Source organism: Meleagris gallopavo, chromosome 11, assembly GCF_000146605.3.
Source record: "Meleagris gallopavo isolate NT-WF06-2002-E0010 breed Aviagen turkey brand Nicholas breeding stock chromosome 11, Turkey_5.1, whole genome shotgun sequence".
NCBI lineage: Eukaryota > Metazoa > Chordata > Aves > Galliformes > Phasianidae > Meleagris > Meleagris gallopavo.
The window spans coordinates 20,516,046-20,536,827 of NC_015021.2; positions in this window are offsets into that span (position 1 = coordinate 20,516,046).

The following is a 20,782-nucleotide window of genomic DNA, read 5'->3' on the forward strand; positions in this document are numbered from 1 at the left end:
AAAAAAAAATTGGCTTGCTGTGCTTTCCTTGGGCAACATTTCAGCAAACATCACTATCACATACATCCTAGGTATGACCTGCTGTTGTTTGTGTTCCACAGACGTCCATCTCGTAGTGGAAGTTATTAGTTCTTATGGGTACTATTTCTGCATAATGCCCGCTACTAGATCCTGAAAGTACTGAATAACTCCCCTGTTGCAAAGTTTGCTCAGCAAGAACTCAACTTACAGAATCTATATGGGGACCACAGAGTTCTTCTCTTGTTATTGAACTGGAATTACAAGTCTGCAGGGGTAGAGAACAAATGTCTTGGAAGTAGATGTCATTTGAGTGAGACTGAAAATCATCTGCATGAATGTGTATCATATTCTGTTGCATAATCCTGGAACTGCAGAACAAATATATGAAGGAACACTATATTGTTGTGCATAGTCATGCTGAAGGAGAAAACACATTGCATGTTATATGTACTAAGAAGAATTTTTGTTCATTTGGCCAAATTGATTTTTTATTTCTACCTATTTTTACCTTTTTTCTCCACTTGCCTATTAATCAGTGTCTTGTGTCATTTATCTTCATTTACTCAGGTTTACTGTGCAGTGGGACATTGCTCATCCTAATCTTTATTGGCAATCTCTATTTGACATTGTTCATTATAGTTTGCCTTTCATTGTGCACCATTTCTACTTGATGCTGTTTATCTTCTCTCATCACCCATTTATCTGGTGATTGTTGCCTAATATCATTAGTCTTGGCAGTTATTCACTGTCAGAGTTTTCTTCTTGTGTTAATTATCATAACTCAGCGATAATATGGGGAGGAGAAATTTCCTTCAATTCAGACATACTGGAAAGTGTCCACTGGTGGTCTTGAATCATAGAATGGCTTAGGCAGGAGGGTTCCTTAAAGATCATCTAATTCCAACCCCCTTGCTATAAGCAGGATTGTCATTTACCAGACTAGGCTGCTCAGAACCCCATCTAACCCATCCTTGAATGCTGCCAAGGATGGGGCATCCACAGTTTCTCTGGATATCCTGTTCCAGTGCCTTGCATCTCTCTGAGTAAAAAAAATAAATAAAATAAAATTCTTCCTTAAATCTAACTTAAATCTCTCCTTTTGTCGTCTAAAGCTATTCACCCTTGTCCTGACAGTGAAATGCTGCCCAACAAAAGCATGGTAAGCTAACATTTTTATGATAGAAAGGGAATCCCAGTAAAGTTGGTAGCTGGATTGTTTTGCAAATGACTTATCTCTGTAAAACAAAGACTAACTGACCTCTATTTCTCTAAGGTTTCTCTCAGAATGAAGTTGATGAAAAGTTACTAAGTCTTAGCTGAGCTATGTTAACAATTTTGTGTCTTTAAACACTGTAAAATACTGGCAATTACCTCATTATAACTTCATTGCAAATAGAAAGTGTTTTTGTAGGTTTGATGTGTATTAAAACAGAACGCTGAGACATCTACTGCTGAGGAGCTTACAAGGATTTTCCTTTTAAAAGATGACATATGATAATTTGTTTGAGCTTTATTATGTTTGAGCATTGTTATTTACGTGTGTCATAATAATACGTGTGTCATGTTGTACTGTCTGTACAATTTTTGGTATCATTATTTTTTGTAGTATCCTAGAAATATAAATCAAAATTTCACCTTCAGAAATAAAAGGACTTTTCTGGAAGTTTTATGTCTGCTGTATACCTGCTGCTGACTTTGTATTTTACACGTAATTCTAAACATAAATTGGAAGAGCTGAAAATAATAAGTAGACTTGATTTCTTTTCAAACCTTTGCTGCTGTTTCTGATCTAAAGTTAACAGTAACTTATAGTTCACATTATTGGTGAGTTCTGAAACAAATTCTGAGCAATTGATAGAAAATTTCAGTCAACAAAAACTATTTTTTAATGAAGAAAAAATGAAGTTTGTATTAAGATCTGCATAGACAAATACTGACAAATCTTTTTAGCAAGTCTCTAATATTAGAGAGATGGGGTTTTACTAAAAGTGTGAATACGTATTTGCCTTCTAACATAAAGTACTCTGATTTAATCAGGTGTATACAGTTATTTGTTTGAAGAACTGAATCCCAACTTGTGCAAATAATGAAAAATGACCTCAATTTTCTAAATTATTCCTTCTAATGTGGGCATCACATCTCTGAGTCTTTCTGTCATTTCTCCCAGAAGTGAAGCCCTTGACTTCAGTTGTTGTAAATGTGCTGAAAGATTCTCTGTACTTATACATGGAGGAAGAAAAGTGTAAATGGAAGAAAAAAAAAAAAAAGAGCGATCACTTTTACTTGCAGCAGGAAATGTCAGAAAATGATCAATAGATGAACACAATTTAAGATTATCTTTGGAGTTCATTAATCAGTAAGTTAGCTTTTTTGACAGATGCAGTCATACGAGATATGAAAAAAAAAAGTTACATTGGTTGATATTTTACATCCTTTACACTAGAAAGTGCACTAAAGGTTAGTGAATAACAAATACCACAGTGTCTGCACTGTGCAGTGTCAAGAACTCTGGACTCATCACAGAATAACATTTGCTCTTTCATAATCTTATCCACATCCACCTCAGATTACAAACATTTTCTCCAGCAAAGATTAAGTTCTTAGCTGTGAATGGCTCAAGGTTGTCCAAGGTTCAAAATCAAGATTGTTTGAGTTTTCTGATCCTACAAATCTTTTGAAGTAGGAATGTTTGGATAATCCATGGATACCTTTTGATGAATTATGATGGCAATATATTAATGATGCACATATTTATCCAACAAATAGGTAAAATAGTCTGTTTTCAAAACAAAGTTATGTTTTTATTCATCAGTTTCTTATAACACAGAAAATTAGAAATGGGTTTCACACTTGTGCTGATTTCAGTGTCTTGTACTACACTCCCAGCAACATACAGTGTTTTCTTATTCTGTATGGGCAGTGATCTCTTCCCAGGACTGCACTGTGCACAACTGTCATACAGCTGAATGCTGTTGTCCCTGGATTACCTCGCTGCTTTGATCTGTCACTGAAGGTAAGCACGTAATATGCTTGGTACTCTAACTAATGATATTCACAGTCTCTCAAGGCAAGACAAAATGTAACTTAATTCAGCAGAAACAAAAGTAGGTCATCGTGCTGGTTTTACTTTAACGTCACATTAGCTATATCCCTTCACTAGCACACTTCACATTTCCTTGTAATAAACATCCTTCAAGTATGAACAGTGGCAACTGTTGGAAAGAATTCTTTTCTTTACTTCAGTCTCGTTTTTGTTGGAGTGGAAATTGCTGATGTGCAGATAAGACCATCTCCTTGTTTAAATCATTTGGCGTGCTGATTGCAGATATGCTGAGTGCTACAGTAGGCCCTACAATCTCTGTTAATTTGATTATAGCTCAAGCACCAGAAAACTGCACTACAGTGGTGATTTCTTCTGACAATCCTGTGATACTGCCAGTGAAGAATAATGTAAAAATATTGTGAGTGTAGGACAAATAAATGAATAACACAAAGCACGTCACTTGTTCGAGCCTGGATATTCTGTAACCAGGAGATATTTACTTCATATGCAATGGAAACTTCAAAGAAGGGTGATGTACTGTAATATAATTTATAATGGCTCCAAAAAGATAGCGTAGACACACACACACTTCTATGCAATTGAACTCATAGTAGTTTTTGCACTAGCACTTTACTGAAGTGAAAAGAAGAATGAGTTTAGAGGTGAGCCCAAGCTTTTCAAGAGTCAGCAATGACTTGCCCGTTCCTTTCATAGGCCTTGAATTACACCCCATCAAAGAAACCTTGCTAAGAAAATTTCAGATGCTAATTTCTGAAAAGCAGATACATTAACAGGCAAACAGTACTGGGGTTTATTTAATGAAATGATGTCCATGTTCCTCTTAAGTTTGTCTAGGACTGTTATTTCTCTCTTTTTAATAATTATTTATCTTAGTTCTTTTTATTGATGACTTATTTTTATTTTAATTTTTTTTACTTCTATAGAGACTATGTGACTGTGTAAGGTTATTGCCATAGTGAATACTGTCTGATATCAAGGGGATGAGAATCAACGAGCTGTGAAACTTAAATGATGCACCGCTCATAGTATTCATCAAAAAACATTGTTACTAAAGAAACATGATGATGAGTTCTGAAAATTTCATTCAGAAAATAATTGTTTTAAACTAGAAATGGTTTTGTCGTATATGTGTATATGTATGTGTGTATGCACATATGCAATGTACATATATATTGTGTAGAAAGCCAGAATTTTTAATGTTGCTTTTACAGAATTCTCAGATTGTCCTCCAAAACATGTTCATGCTGTCACACTCCTCAAGTTAAGTGTTAGTCTAATTAGTTGGATGTCACTGTGCCACTTATGTCAATTGACGTTCATTAGCTGAAGGAAGGTAGGAGCGACACAGAAGGCTTTCAGCTCACTGGGGAATAAGCCAGCATTGTCCATCTCTTATATAGACAAATTAGGATAAAACAGAGTAAAAAAGAGGAATTAGTTGAGGTTTTTAGTTTGAAATATTCTTATTGAAATGTTCAAACTAACTACGAGTAGAACATCAAAGCCCAAGAGGATTTGCTTTCCTCCCCCATGTCGAAGGATAGAAAAGAAAGAAGCTTACAAACTTGTCTTGTGAAAGGAAAGACAGGAACAGATCCCAAGACCAGAACTCCCTGGAAATGGAAAAATCTCTTCATCTTTATTCAATGTTTTCAGGTACACTACCCTTCCATAAAATAAGATATGCAATATTTGGGAAGGGTTATACTTACCTGTTTCAGTAAACAAACCTTAGTCTCATTTCTCATCTTGTATGACTCAGTACATAAAATAAATCAACTTGCATGGTCTTGCATTGCCATTAGCCTCTCACTTAGAAGGCAGGCAAAGAATGGGGGAAAATATGCCTGCAAATTTCAGTCTTTTGAAGTTTGCATTTTTTCTGATGTTTCTGCAGACAGTCCACTGTAACGTTACCCAGGGTACGTATGATTACAAAGATAAGCAGGGTTCCATTCTCTTCTTGAGTTAATGATTAGATGTTAATTTTTCATTTAGAAAGAGATTATTAACCTTTGATTTTAATAGATAGTCCAAAATTTGACTATGCATACAGTAACATTTTCGTTCACTGTATTTGATCCTTTCACATTACTGCCTTAAAACAATCAATATCACACTGTGTTTAGAATTATCTTTTAAAGGACACAAAGTATTCAGGTGGAAAAAAATCTCAAGAGACCAGCATGAAACTAATAAGATTTGCTAATAGCTTTTACTTTCCTAATTTAAAGGGAAGCCAAAGTGTAGACTCTGAATACCCAGACCCTTAATTGGATATTGATCTAAATAAATATTCCTTTTCTAAGTACCTGTTATAATCACTTATTGCTATTTGTTAGGACACATTATATTTATCTTTTTCTTTCTGTCAAAGTGATACTGCTGTTCTAAGTTACGTAAAGATGCATTAATAGCACACTTTTAAATGACCTATTAGATTCACTTTGATTTATTCAGTATTTGAGTGTAGGTTGAGTATTCTATACAGCGTCAAAAAGAGGAATGCTGACAGTAATGTAATTATCATCATTTATACTGCTATTTATTTTTTTAATTTGCATGGGGCAATGGTTTATGAAGCATTAGTGCTGCATCTGGTTTTAAACATGCCATATGTGTGGCTTAATACAATCTATTCTCCGTTTTCATTGAGAGATCCCGCTTTCATTAACCTTTTCTCCTACTGCCTATGTTTGCTTGCTTATTTTTCATTATTATAGTAATTCAATACACCATTAGCCAGAAGATTTTGGTGTAAAACATTGTAGGATGTGGTAGATGCAATTATCTCTTTTAAGTAGACTTCCATTGGATAGCTTGGTCTCTTTGAGCTTATAGCTTTATAAAGGTCTGTTAGATGTATAACTCAACCTCTAAACAATATTTATATTTTTAAAAGGACATTAAAAACTAATAGCTTCATCTTATTCGATGAGATAATTAAACAAATTAATATTGATTGTACCAGTTCAGGGAAACTTTAGAAGTGACTCCACCTTGAGCTGTGGAACTAATGATTGCATAGACCTGACTCTTTTTTGGCAGACTGCTAAGTAGTATTTAAAATGGTTTTTTACAGACCAATGGTCTCCTCCAACATTAATTCAGCAAAACCCTACAGGCTACTGTGATTGCAGAAACTGCCTCATGAGAGGGAAAGTTATGGATAAACTTGGAAAAATTCAAAATCCTCTCTGTGTCCGACTTAAACTGCCATTTTTATTAAACTTGAAGAGACTTAGTTATCTTTGAATCTTTAACATTTGTGTGAAATCTGTGAAATCTGTCAATGGGTTTGAGAGTGACTGGAGGTTTAGAAATGCAGTCACAGGTGCCTATACAGAATGAGGGACTGAATAATCTTTAGCTCCTGCGAGTAAGCTGGGCTAACGAAAAACAGGTACCAGAAAAGATATTTTGATGCTTTCTGGTATAATCCACAGCATTATGAGATATGACAGAAGCCAGTATTCAGTCTAATGTCAAATCCTAAAGGCAATACCAAATCTGGCTTGATTGAAAGAAAACAAATTGGCAGAGCTCTGTGAAACCTGTCCACATTTCTAGACAAAGCCACACAAAGTATGTTGGTCCAGCAGCCAGGTGAGCTCAAGGAATGATGGAGACCATCTTGCTGGTATACTGACTGCAGAATTATTTTTTCAGAAGCATACAGCAACACAACCTGAGACAGATTCCTGTCTTACCTCAGTGCTAATGAAATGGAAAACAGCTGTGTAGGAAGCATTAGCCAAAAATATTTGAAAGCAGAAATGTGTTTGTGCCTTCTATTGCATGACAGAAACTGAGTACATCAAAATCATCCCAGTTTATAAGGAGGCAAACTGTATACAGATCTTATCAGCTATAGAGAAAGGTAACATCAAAACACTAGTTTTCTCTTCAGAAAGAAATCTTGTGATTATTTGTTGCAATATCCCCAAATGACACATACATTCTTGTAGAGGAAAGCAGCACTACCTTCTGGATTTGTTACAAGTTTTTCCTACAATATATTATTCCATTTATGAGGAAATATCTCAGAAATGCAATTCTATATTCTTCTGGTTCTAATCAGGGACTTTATGTATGTATGTATATAGTATGTATACATATATATGTACACATACTATGTATGTATATGTATATATATGCATCTTATATGTATATTTAGCCCTATTTATTAAAATGTATGTGCAAAATACTAAAGAATATATACAAAGATACAGACAATACATATATTTCCTAGTTGAATAATAGCTGTAAATCATAAACATGGGAAATAACTAACCTGTCGAGAAAATAAGTAAATAAAAGTGCAGTGCCATGAAGTTTAGAGATAGAACTTGCATAACAGAACAGGTGAAACAAGTCTACAGATTAATTTTTGGCCTTTTATGTTTAATTGGATTTCTGATGCTTTAGTTGCTATAAAGCTAACCTTCTGCAGATAACTTAGTATGTTAAACGTGCCAAGGGCATGACACTTAATCATGCCATGAGACTTAAATAATGAATGAAATGTTTGGATACCTGAAGTTACATTTATGGCCCTAGAGTTTTTGAAAGCACCCCAAACACCTTTGATATCAATGAAAAATCAATGTGCATGTATAATTAGAGAATCAATTCTATTTTTCTATGGAGCCTCTGAGTCTGACAGTCGTTGAATTCATGATTATTTCAAAAGCTCACTACTAAATCTTTAATCATTCACATACTTCATTGGAAGCCTTTCCTATAAGTTATTACTTTGGGAAATGTCCTGACTATATTGTGATTTTATTTATTTATTTATTTTTAAAATTTCCCTCCCCCCCTCAATATATAACTATATTATGTTTAGGCACCTTCATACACAGCTGCTGTAGCTGTGTGTGTACCTGAAGCTGAAAACCTTTTCTTTCTTGACAGTGCCTTTCTATTGAAAATCCTATGCATTTTTATCAACTGTGCTTTGGAGTTAATATATGGTAATATATTAACCTTCTAAACAGAGAGTAATGTGCCTTATAGTAAAGCCTTGAGATAAATCGAGACTTATAAATCAGTGGGAATTCACTGAAGTAAATACAAATTCCAGGTTGATCTAGCAAATATTGCATGTTATCACAAAAGGAGGTTAGATTAAACTCTCAGGTGTACTATCTCAGCAGCCTTATCACTGCCAGAGGCCTTACAAGAACAATATGGCCCTAAGGTAGAAGTTCTAAAGCAGGCAAAAATGCGTTCTCACGTTTTTTACTTATTGTAGAGCTTTTTAAAGAACTGAAAACAACGGGTAATGATGAGCAATTAAACATCTTTAAACTAAGTGTGACATATTTACTAATGATTGATGATTGAGCCAGCACTCTCAGAAGAAGTAAGTGATGATCCAAATGATTGACACACGTTCAGATAGAGGGGAAAAAAAGGACAACAGAAATAATATAATTCCTTAACACTGCTATGAAATTTAGTTATGATCACTGTCATTCATGAAAAAAATTGCATTTATTTCATTTTTTCAGGTTGATTTTTATTTCATTAGCTATTACAATTATTTTAAATCTTCTGAAGTCATTTAAAGCTTAAATGCATCTCTGTAACATTGATGCAGGCTTTGTTTTATATCCAGAGTTCATATGGTGGTTATACCAGTCATAAACTGTAACTAGAAGAAGTCTCTTCCCTTGTTTTACCAAAAAAATAAAAAAAAAAGTAAAAGTGCAAACTAAATACTCATGTCATTGTTAGGAAGTATTAAACGTGCTCTTTGGTTTAATTCCTTCTAGTGCAGCATTAAAATTCATGAGCATCAATGTAAACAGAAAGCTTCCTTTCATCGTTCATTAAAAATGACAAAATGCACCCAAACAGCTGAAATACTCATATTACATTAAACATTTTAATGCATTTATACATACATATGTCTAGAGATGCGCTCCACAAGTCTTTTTGTTCAAGCTCTGCATGCAAATGTTTTTGCTTTTATTAAGTACCAAGGGCAGCTGAGTATTGAAATCTTGTTATTGGTAAGCGAAAAAAAAATGCAGTGAAGGCAAATGAGCAGAGAAGTTGACAAATAATGAACCCAGGCTACTTTGATTTTTAAAGTACAATATATTTACAATGTTATTTCTGAGATCCTTGTGTGGTAACATATCCCTTGGTGCTTCTAGGTGGGTTGAACAAACTTCCCACTTGGATGACCTCCATGGTATATATAGGTAAACGTATGGTGGACCTTGTGACCATGACTGAGAAGGGGAAAAAAGCTTTAGGAGAAGAAAACTTCTGTATTTCTGCTATGGCCAACAGATAGTACTGACTAATCTTTAATAGTTTTCAGCTGTGCTTAGTATAGGAATAGACATTCTGATCAGCTTTGTAGGAGTTTCATCCAACTTGCAGGAGAACAAGAAGTGGTGTTGAGTGCTTTTGAAAGTTTCCTAGTAGTTTTTCAAGTTAACCTTATCAGAATGAGGAAATAGTTGTTTATTTTTTCTCTCTCCTTCTAGATCACTGTCTTCCCTGAAATGTATCTTCAGTTATATCTCCAAGTTCATACGAATTGTGACTGTAATTTTTATTTTTAAACAGGACTGATGAAGTGCAGCTGATATTTAAGGTCCTAAGGAAACATAACTCAATATGGCAAAAAATACATTAAATGAACTATTCCGATTTCAGGCTATTTCATGCTCAACCTATGCTTTTTCTCATATCGTATTGAGCCTTCTGGTTAGAATCCACCTCAGGTTTGCAGCAGCCTTTAAATCACTGCATTTCTTCTTTTAAGGATCTTTAATAGGCAGCTGAACTTCTTTACTGGAAGCCAGTTAAGCATTCCAGATCCCTGGCTCTTTTACCAGAGTCAGAGCCTTCCACACCACAAAACAGATACACGTGCACTGCAGATTAGAGGTACAACATTGTTAAAATAAGTGGCACTTTAAATATACTGTGTGTGATAACTGTGCTAATAAAATGCATCACTTGGATTTTTAATCCTCAACCTACAAATCCAATTAATTTCCAGGGAATCCAATTTTGAAATACAGGAACTTTGCTCTTCTACTATCACCTTGTAGAACTTCAGCATCTCATACTCTATTAGAAGGAATTTCATATACAAACATGCCATCTTGGCTTAAGAGGCACGTAATTTTTGAAGCAGGAGTGTAGTGGTGTTTAAAGACAGGGTGATAAACAAAAGTTCCAAAGCCATGCTTTACCTTCAGCTGTCTCAGCCTCCACCATGATATCCTGTTTATTTCAGAAATGTTGGCAGTATTCCAGCCTCCACTCATTTATTTTTAATGGAATTAGATATATGTTAGTGGGGGATGGTTATTGTTTAAGGACACCTCTGGACCTGTATTACCTTCTGCTCAGAATAGCAATCTGATATCACACATTTATTGAAAAGATGTCTTACCCAGTTACTTTCAGTTTCAGAGTGGCCAACAGTACAATGCTACAACATCTCAGAACAAGGACGGTCTCCTGGGAATATCTGGGCATGATCCCAGAAAGTGATGTATGGTATTCATATACTAATGCTGTGCTGCAAGACACTGGTGAATAATGGAATTATTCTCAGTATACAAACAGTTTTGACCTAGGAGTGCAGAGTACAGCAAAGAGCAGTGCACTGATATAATTATCTTCTTGTCCTGCAGTTGCTGTCTGTTGGATAGTTTTCTGGTGGGTGGTTCAGATACAAGGCCCCCAAACCTCAGGAAGGCAAGAGGACAAAAGGTGCGACCAAGGTGAAGGTATGAGTCAATAGGTTACTGAATTTGCAGTGTTGTTGCATTGGAGAGAGCCTTAAAAAATATAAGTTACATGTGGATGGATCTTAATTACAGTCACAAAGAGCAGGCACAGGTGCTGGATGGAATGTGGGGAACAGTTTTGGATCCTGTTGATATGATGCGATAGATGCATTTACATTATGCAAATCCATTTAAAAATGATTCCTACAAATAAAGAATCTTTTTAAACTTCCATTTTGAAAATATACTAGAAGTTTTTTTCAGCTGTAATAATAACTTCCTCTATTTAAAACAGGGTAAAACACTGTTTGTGTTTAAACCAGGACTGCGAGGAGTTATCTACAGGGCAATTAATTGAAATGCATTGTCACTGCCCTTCCAGGGCATTACTTTCTTAATCTCACCAGCACAACGTATACTGTTTTTACTTACTTATTCCCTAGAGATGAGAGGCTATCTAGTCCATGGCTGCATGTGCAGTACTGTGGTTAGATTATGGTAAGTGCTTACAGCATCTTACAGAAGGAATGGTTATTAATATTCTTTCATGGCAACTACAGCTTGACATCTGCATTGAATTTATGAGCAAAAGCCAAACGTAATTAAGATAAGGACTACACCAGTCTTGTTGGTAAACAAGTAACTCGCAGCTTCCAAATAACTTTTGCAGAAATTCAGACAAAACTATACAGTCAGGATATGAAGAAATGAAAGAGCAATAAACAATAAGTGATTCCAACCAGTGAACTTATTTTCTCCATAAGGTCAAGGAGCGTAGTCTCATTAATTGGACCATTACATTAATACATTTTTTTTCCGTGATCTAATTCTGTTATCTTTTGCTTAGCTGAATATTTTGAGATCAAGTTTCTTTGGGACCAAATAGTATGATAAAGCTCAGGAGGAATCAATTTTCCCTTGTGCCTTTAGGTATGCTTCTAGCAAGACGCAGGTTACCTTGAAATCTTTTTCACAGTGTTACATCTGTGCCAGCCCGAGTTCTAAAGCACGAATGTGTTCACTGCTGACTCTTTTGTGCTGCAATTTCTTTTAATTATTTTTTTAAATTCATTTTTAAAGGAAAGGAGCTGTGGCAAATAAACCTTACTATGACCTCCACGAGTCAACAAGCTCTGTCTTGATGTTAGAAGGGAGATAAAAATAGAATATATTTAAAAGAAGAAGCAAATCCAAAGATTACTGAAATTCAACAGTGCTTCAGATGATCACTCTTCAATGAAGAAAAGGACTTTTCACTCTCGGCACAGGGCAATGCCTTTGAAATCGATGAGCTAAATGAAGCGTAGACTGGGGACATCTACCGTTCTCATCACAGCTGCTGCCACATCATGGAGAGTATTGCTAACACAATGGAAGAAGAATTAAGCTGCCCATCTGTGCAGTGTGAGCTGTTTTGTCTGCTAACGGTTGATTAGTGAGAGAAAATGGACTTGTGCTGATGTTAGGGCACAGTTCTGGAAGACAGAAGAGCCACATTTGAGTCCATCTTCTTGCTGATTAAGAGACTTTATTGTTATTTCAGTAGGTTGCGTTGTTTCAGCCGTATGTCAGTGCTACTGCACAACTGTAGTTATCAGTTACCTGACTTCGAGTTTGCCCTCGTCATGCCAAGTAGAGATGTCTGAACTTGGTGGGTTCATCTCCACAATGCTGATTAGTTACATCCACACCTTTTTAGAAACGTGCCAGAGCTTCCTATAGGAGTCTGATGCACGTTAGCAATCCTAGTGCAGAACATCACATTGTCCTTCACCAAGTTCATGATTTTCAGTGTGTGTTCTGCCCCAATAAAGGGTGGGGCTCAGGTCTGTTGGTATTTGCACGTTTACACAGCACCCAATAAATTACCTATAGTTTTGATAGCGGAAAACAGGAGTCCATGTTTCATCAGTTCATGAATCTTCAGAACCTTCACTGATGGTTTTTTTTCTACTTCTTTCAAAAAACTGAAAGGCAACAGTGGGGGAGAGAGTGTAATCATATTTGTTTCCATTCTTAAAGAGCACATGAAATTACTGACTGTTTTACTCACCTGAAGGTACCCATTTCAGCACGCATTTCTGTTCTTTTCACTTTTTTTTCTCTTCTTTTTTTTTTCCAGTAAAATATTTTGATACATTTATTTAATTTCTGGTGATGTATGGAAGAAAAGCCTGAAGCCTAGTTACTCTGAGATGGAAGTGCTGTTTTGTTTTGAGTAGTTTCAGAGACTCTTAAGAAGAAACATGCCCTGCATATCGCAGAAGTAGAAAGTACCAGAAAGGTCACGTTTCCACAAAGGTATGAGTTAGAAAAACCTTGCTAAATTTGAAGCAATGCATGTGAATCACTTTACTGATCTTAGCAGTGCAAAATGTGACTGAGTTGAGCCCTAGACGTGAGAAAGACTTGTACCTGCTACTCTTCAGTCTCAAGGTATTTCTCCCCGCTCTCACTTTTCATCAGCCTCTGCCATTGCTGCTTTGGACAGAGATTGCATTTATTACATTTGCTTCTGTTAGGAACAAGAGGTAGACTGTTCTTTCTCAAATACAGTTGTTATCTACTTACTACTGCTGGTTTGTTGGTTTCTACTTCTAAAACCTCAATTTTACTTGCTTTGGGGCATTAAATGAAATATACATTTATAAAATTAGAAAAGCATAATTTTCTTAAAGTCTACGTGGCAGAGTTGATCCTAGTTGTTTAAGTTTCCAGTTAAATATCTACTGAGGTCACTTTTTCTGTTATTTAAAAAAAAATGGAGCAGCTGCTTAATGAGGGGAAAAAAGAAATGTCTGAGACTGGAAAGGAATGTGTTGTCTGAAATCAATAGCAGACAATTAGCAACAGTTAGTGGTCAGTTTTATATTTGAAAGCATTCCTTTGGACAGAGCCAGAAGCTGTTTGCTTTTGAATGGGAAGGCCCAGGAATGTTTTCTGGCTGAAGACTTGGCCTGGGAGCAAATCTTTTCAGCTTGATGCAAGAAGTTACGAGATCGTTCAGTTGCATCCCGCAAAGGTAAGATGCAAGCCTCCCTGCTTCCTATTCTCTCTGCTGATTTAAATTTGCAAGGCCAGGAAGACGAGAACAAATGAGTTCCTGCTGGGAACCCTGAAGCCAGGAGCTGTCACTCCCAAGGGCAGCCTTTTGTTGTACTGAGGGACGTGGTTTAGTGGGGAAATATTGGCAGTGGGTGGACGGTTGGAGTGGATGATCTTGGAGGTTTCCAACCTTGCTGATTCTATGACTGTAGACCACTGTAAGTCCAAGAACACGTGCGTTCATCGTTGTCACCAACTGACCATCATACCTTGGTCGACCTGCCTTTACCAAAGCTCAGCAGCCCTGACACCAAGACATCGCTGGATCGAGAGGTGAACCGCTTTGCTTTGCTGCTGTGTTTGTATCTCTGCAGATCTGTCTGTCTGTCCCTCTTTCCCCACCTCTTTTCTGTCTTTTCTCTTTATGTTCTTTTAATTTTTCACTTTTTTTTTCGATGAGCTACATATCTTAATATTATCTTAGAACTTTTAGCATAGTAATAACTCCTGAATTAAAGTACTCTTACCTATAACGCTTGCTAATTGTTATTAGAGAATTAGCCTATTATACTTCCAAGTAGTGTATTAATTGTTAGAGAGCTCTCAGTAAATTGATCTGTGTTATTCCTTTGAGTCTTGGCTGACTCCATTGCAGCAGCAACCCCTGCTGAGTACCGGGCTGCGACTCAGGAGATGGAAAATGATTCACTTTCCTCGAAACCCACTGAGTGGGACGAGATAGAATTGAAGAAATTAGGATGAAAATGAAGTTAATTTTTTGAATGTGAAAATAACTGTCCAAGCTAAAGGCAGGTTTCGCTAGCGCAAATCAGGTTAAAGCAAGGCTTTTGCAGTTGACTGTTAATCATTTAGAAGTTGTTATTTCAGTGGTCAAGAATCATTTTCTCTGGATTATGTGATTAAAGAAATCAAAGGGTTCGTTAATGCTTCGAATAAGTGCTAGCAAATTCTATTATCCTGCATGCAAAAGAACCAGTCTACAGTAATCTCCCACCATTTAAAGTTACCCCAAAATTGCCCTATCTGCCTTAATTAATCATGTATTAAATCTTTTTTTTTTTTTTTCACTAGAAAGTGTAAGGGAAAAGGGAAACACTTTGCTCTCAGTTATGCCAGTGATGACTTAGTGAAATCAGTGGGGTTATTCATCTCTAACTAGGGGCGGAATTTGGGTCATGAAGAACATGGAACTTCATGACATGGAGTGTTTTATTTTGCTTCTCTTAATTCCCTGGGCATAAAAGACTGGCCTTTTACCTCTTCATTTTTCTAAACCACTCAACTTGTGTTTCCTGGCTTAGCTTCATTTCGCTATTTTAACTGGTAGCCATGGAAGGAAATGGTTGCCCAGGTAAGAAGCTGAGAATGAAATGACCCGTTGGCTGCAGCATTAGAGGAGCCTCCATTAGACCATGTGCCTTGTGAGCACTCATCTCAGCCTTGGGAGCACTCCAGGGATGCACTTTTTTTCTCTCTCTAATCTCCAGAATCCAGCCTTGAATCCAGCTCTACCATTGTCATGAGTAAAATGAGCATTTTTTCCATTGCAGTTTTGTTTATAACTGCCAGACTGCTGTTATCACCCTTACAACTGGGATTATTCTAATACTGGAAAAACTTCTTAGAATTATGTTCTCCGTGGTAATTCATCTTGGATCACAAAGGGTTTTTTGAAGCTTTTGCGGGAGAAAGAAGTGGAAATCACTGCACAGCTTACATCACATTTTTAGAAGGTTTTAGAGCTAGCATTACAATAGAAGCAAAAAGCAATTGATCTTTGATTCCCACATTATATACAATATGTTAGGAGATGCATCAGTGACTTACGTTTAGAGAATGCAGATTCTCAAATTGATTCCTTTTACACACGTTCTTCCTTTTCTAAGGAGTTTAGGTGATGTTTCTTCACTCTTCTTTCCGTATCCTTCAGGCAATATTTATTAACCATTGCTTTGAATACAACCAGAAAAAAAATGATAAGTTAATTAGGTGTTTTTGTTCACTCCAATAAATAAGCCTGAATAGTTTTAGTTCTGTGCTAATTATTGCCCTGTCTGTCACAGCCTGATCTTTGCACTGCTAGAATAGTCAGGTGAAACCAGAATATGAAGGTTGGTCGAAACTCGATGATCATCGTGGTCCTTTTCAACCCAGGACATTCTACGATTCTATAAAACAGTCGGGAGAAGAAGGCAGACATCTCCAAAGCCTAAGTACAAGAAGAAATCTGGCTTCTTATGGGAGTATCTGGCAGATATTCTAATCTCGTATAAAAATTACAAAAGTTGAATGTGAATGGAGTGAAGGACGTTGCTTAAATGTAGCTTGTGAGTTACACTTTGAGAAGTATTTGAATGGTTTCAAGTCGAATGCATGGATGAAATAATGATTTCCACTCAGATTATATGCTGTCTCTACAGACTATGTGTGGAAATCCCACCCACAATATTTGTGCTCCAGAATCTCCCCTCGCAGCATAAGTTCAGCTCATTTCAAACTATCAATCATTTCTGAAGAGGTTACGCAGGAGATATTAAATGGGGAAAAAGGTGAAGCTAAGAGGACACTGTAAGATTGAGTGGAAAGACTGAATAAAGATAATATTATAGTGGCTGCAATTAGAAGTACAAACTGATCTGCTGTGTTCATGGATCATCAGTCCAAATGCAGCAGCAGAGTTGTTAGAAACAAAGTTCATAGTGCAGTTTCTTAGCTGGTTTCCTAGCACGGGGTGTTACAATGAGAACATTTTGTAAATATATCCTAAGCTTATTAATCTTATGCAAGCTTGATTACATATTTTAATTGCACTACAATCATTATACGTATCTGCTCGGTGTAATTTTATTTTTTAATTAAATCCAAATTTTGGTATTAGGGAAGAATTCTGATGTCACATTTACAGTTCATTAGATTCATAATTAAAATGTGTAGCCTGAACAGAGAATTAGTGAATATTTAATTTGGAAAAGCTTTTTATTTCATTGATTCTGTGATGGTCTGAGCTAGGTTTCTGCAAATGAATCGCACATTTAACATTTACAAATCTCACAGCAACAGAAGGATTTCATTCTGCTACTGCGTGTTGGTGGATTTAAGAGTAATGCATAATACATTTTAAAGGTCCCTATACAGATATGCTTCTGTCTCAGTCTCACAGATTTTTAAACCAATGCTAGACAGAAAGAATGCATCACTGATGTGGCAGTGTTATATCAAAACAGGATAAAAGCAAATAGGGTTTCAGTTTTTTGCACGTAGATTTACTAATTCAGGCTATGAAATGGGACAGAATCCACTGTTAACTAGCAGTAAAATTTATTACTAAGGAAATGTTAGTAGAGTAAAAAATTTACGAAGATAACAAAAAGAAAAATAGTCTGTAAGGTGGATGATATTAGAGACAGAGATAACCCGGTCTTTCAAGAGTGGAAGATGAAGGAGAGAAGGATGTATTTTGCACTGACAAATGATGGTTATTTTCCATTTCTGTCGCATTTAGTGCAGTTGAGAAGCAGGGAGGGCATGTCGTACCATGAACTGTAAGAGGGTGACATATCTGCCAGGACTCACAATGGACTAAAGTCTGTGACATGTCTGTACTTCCTTTGTGAAAAGAAATATTGTATGGAATAGTTTCTATTTATAGTACACTTAACGGTGATCTAATCTGGATGTTTGGTAGATGACTTTAAACCTATTAACTTACCATACACTTTAAAGCCATAACATCTCCTTACCAGTAAGATTATATTGGCTATAGATAGTATGTACATGCATATATAGTTTACTTATGTATGTATAAATATATAGGCATATGTGTATACATTTATACAGGTATATATATGTATATAAATCTACATATACGAATGATGCAGCTGATGAAAATATGACCAATTCAACATCCTGTTACCTAAAATTCAATTTCTCTGTATAGGGACTCTCATTAACATAATGTTTATATAGGAGGAAACCATCAAAATTGTTTATCTCTTTCTGGAAGGGAGATGGAATATGGATTTCAACATTACCACGTGACATTTTCATTGATGCTTATAAAATACTGTCATTAATAAGTGAATTTTTATGCTTTCGTATATGCATGACGAATAAATAATGAAATAACAAGTTAAATATATATGATAATTTTATTTTCAGATACAATTCTATTCACTTGTACTAAAACACAAGTAGTTTTCAAAACAGGGCAGCCTGGTCTGGTGGTTGGCAACCCTGCCCACGCCAGGGGTGTTGAATCTAGATAATCATGGTCCTTTTCAACCCAAGCCATTCTATCTTTTTTATCTATAACTCCAACTGTAGGTTAGCTGTTCTTTGCAGCCTCAAAGTTACAACTCTCATATATCCTTCTGTTAGGACAGGTGATGAGGAGAAAGTGAAATGATGATGTGGTAGCAGAGTAAGTAAATGCCACACAGAAAGTGTAAACTGTATCAGCAGCTTGTATCTGTCTGTAATGCCCTTCTGCATTTCAGCTTCATTTATAGTGGGAAATGAGATTTTTCTTAGTGTTGTCATGAGGTCATATTTCTTCCTTCTCAAGTCCTTCTGCTTCAGAAATTAGGCAATTAATTTCCAGTTTTTGGGGTTTTTACTCTTTATGGGTATCTTCTCCCCTCTTTTAATTTCTGTGCTACGTGCATGGCATTTGTTTTTTATATTCCATTGAAGAAGTTTCTTTCCATGCAAACTTCATTGTTTTCTCCATTTCAACTTGTGAAACAAGAAATTCAGCTTTCTGATCAAATGTGGGTTTTGTGTTTCAGCCTGTTTCAGTTTAACTCTGACTACTGAAGTGTTTGCGTTCTCTGTCTCCAACACTCACAGCACAAGAGAATGTTTCAGGAGAGGCTTTGCTACAGAGAATGCAACAAACACCTACTACTTATCTCACTTGCTAAATGTTTTACTGATTTATGTGCAGACTTGTAATGGAAACTTATTGTATTATCGATTTCTCTGTCCATGGAATTCAGTATCATAGAATCATAGAATGGCTTGGGTTGGGAGGGACCTCAAGACCATCATGTTCCAACCCCTTTGCCTCAGGTAGTGTTGCCAACTGCTAGATTGAGCAATGGATCAGGCTGCCCAGGGCCACATCCTGGCCTTGAACCCCTCCAGGGATGGGGCATCCACAACCTCTCTGGGCAGCCTGTTTCAGCACCTCACCACTATCAGTATGTGTTCTATAAAGCCAGAAAAATAAATGAAAATTGCCTAGGTAAATATATTCAAGTGCAACAATTTAAGGCAGGATTTTTAATGTAATTTTCTTAACTTTTACAGGCTAACAAATCAGTTGTACTGAATGGATGCTTAATGTGGTATAAATTAAGTACGAGGCATCTGAGCTACTGCTAATGACAGTTTGAGACTTGGTCCATGCAGTGCCCATGTCTTGTCTTTTTCAACTCCTTCTGTAAAATATGGCATCTGCTTCTAAGAAAGAATGTTTTAGTCCTGAGAACACTGGGAAGGCCACGTTCTAAACATCATTTCTAAAATCTGGTGTAAGTAAATATCCATGACAGCTGTCTTCCAATTTCATCCTCTTCTAGTCAGAACATTGAATTTGACTAGTTTTCTTAATGTTTCCATGTACACTGTTCTCTTTGGTTCTTAATGGTCACCTGGCAGCTTTGAGAAGATGATTGGCAATGAAAGACAAAGACAGAGACCAGCTTACAGAAATCTGTCCTCAGACTCAGAAAATGTAATTGATGCTATAAATAGAAAATTAAAGTGTGCTGTTGAAGGGAGAAGCAATGGAGTAATTTTCAGTATAGAGGCATTTGTTGTTTCTGTAAGACAGATCCTATTTTTGTTGCACTGAAATTAATGTAATAAAAATGTCACTACCAAGGACTTTAATTAGAGGAAGATTAAATCCCTAAATATTGATTGACATCTATAATGGAAATAATATTGGGACTATAACTTGAAGCGCAAACAGCGGTATAAGGAAAAATGTATGCTACTGTTGCTGTCATCAGTTTAAAATCAATGATACTTCTATGTAGAGCTCTGCCTAGCCTTTCTCATTTTTCACTGGGCACTCATAAATATTTAATTTAGTTTCTATTTTACCTGAGAATTTAAAATATATCAGATCGTATCAAAAGCATTATCTCTATATCAACTAATGCAAGAGGACTCAGAACAGAAGATATAGTACTGGTTTTGCTATGATTGAAATAATAAATTTAAATTTAAGGTAAGACTTCAGGGTTTCTCACCTTATTTAGTATCGATAACTAATATAAATAACTCCAGACAGGCCAGCCAGTGAAGTACAGAGAATTCAGTGTGTTGAAGTGAGTCTGGCAGTTGTTTGATTTGTTCTGTTAGCAAGTCCTATCATGGAGCTGGATGGTAAGCAAGGACCAAACCCTGCATCCACTGTGCTGCCAACATATCTGGCAACATAAAGGCTCATCAGCAGCCTTGCTACCAACATTGTGGCTTCAGCAACCTTGCTCTCCGACAACTGTTCAGGATTGCTCCAAGAGGGTCGTAGATCATGATCTCCTTTACTTGAAAACGGAGCTAAACTTTTTTTGGATCCCAGTTTAATACACTGCGTGTTCTGTTTTATGAATTTGCTAAGTCTGCAGCAAATGCATTTTTATAAACCTAAAAAACTAAATTTAATCTAGCTACAAACAGGAAAGCGTGAGATAAAAGAGCTATTTTTCTTTTCCTGCAGGTGTTTGAGCTAGTTAGGAACCAAAACACATGCTTCCTACAGTGAGAAAAATCAAACAGTCTATATGAAAGCAATGAACACTACCTCTGCAAGTAAAATAATCAAGGTAACTTTTGATAGCTTTTATTTATAGTA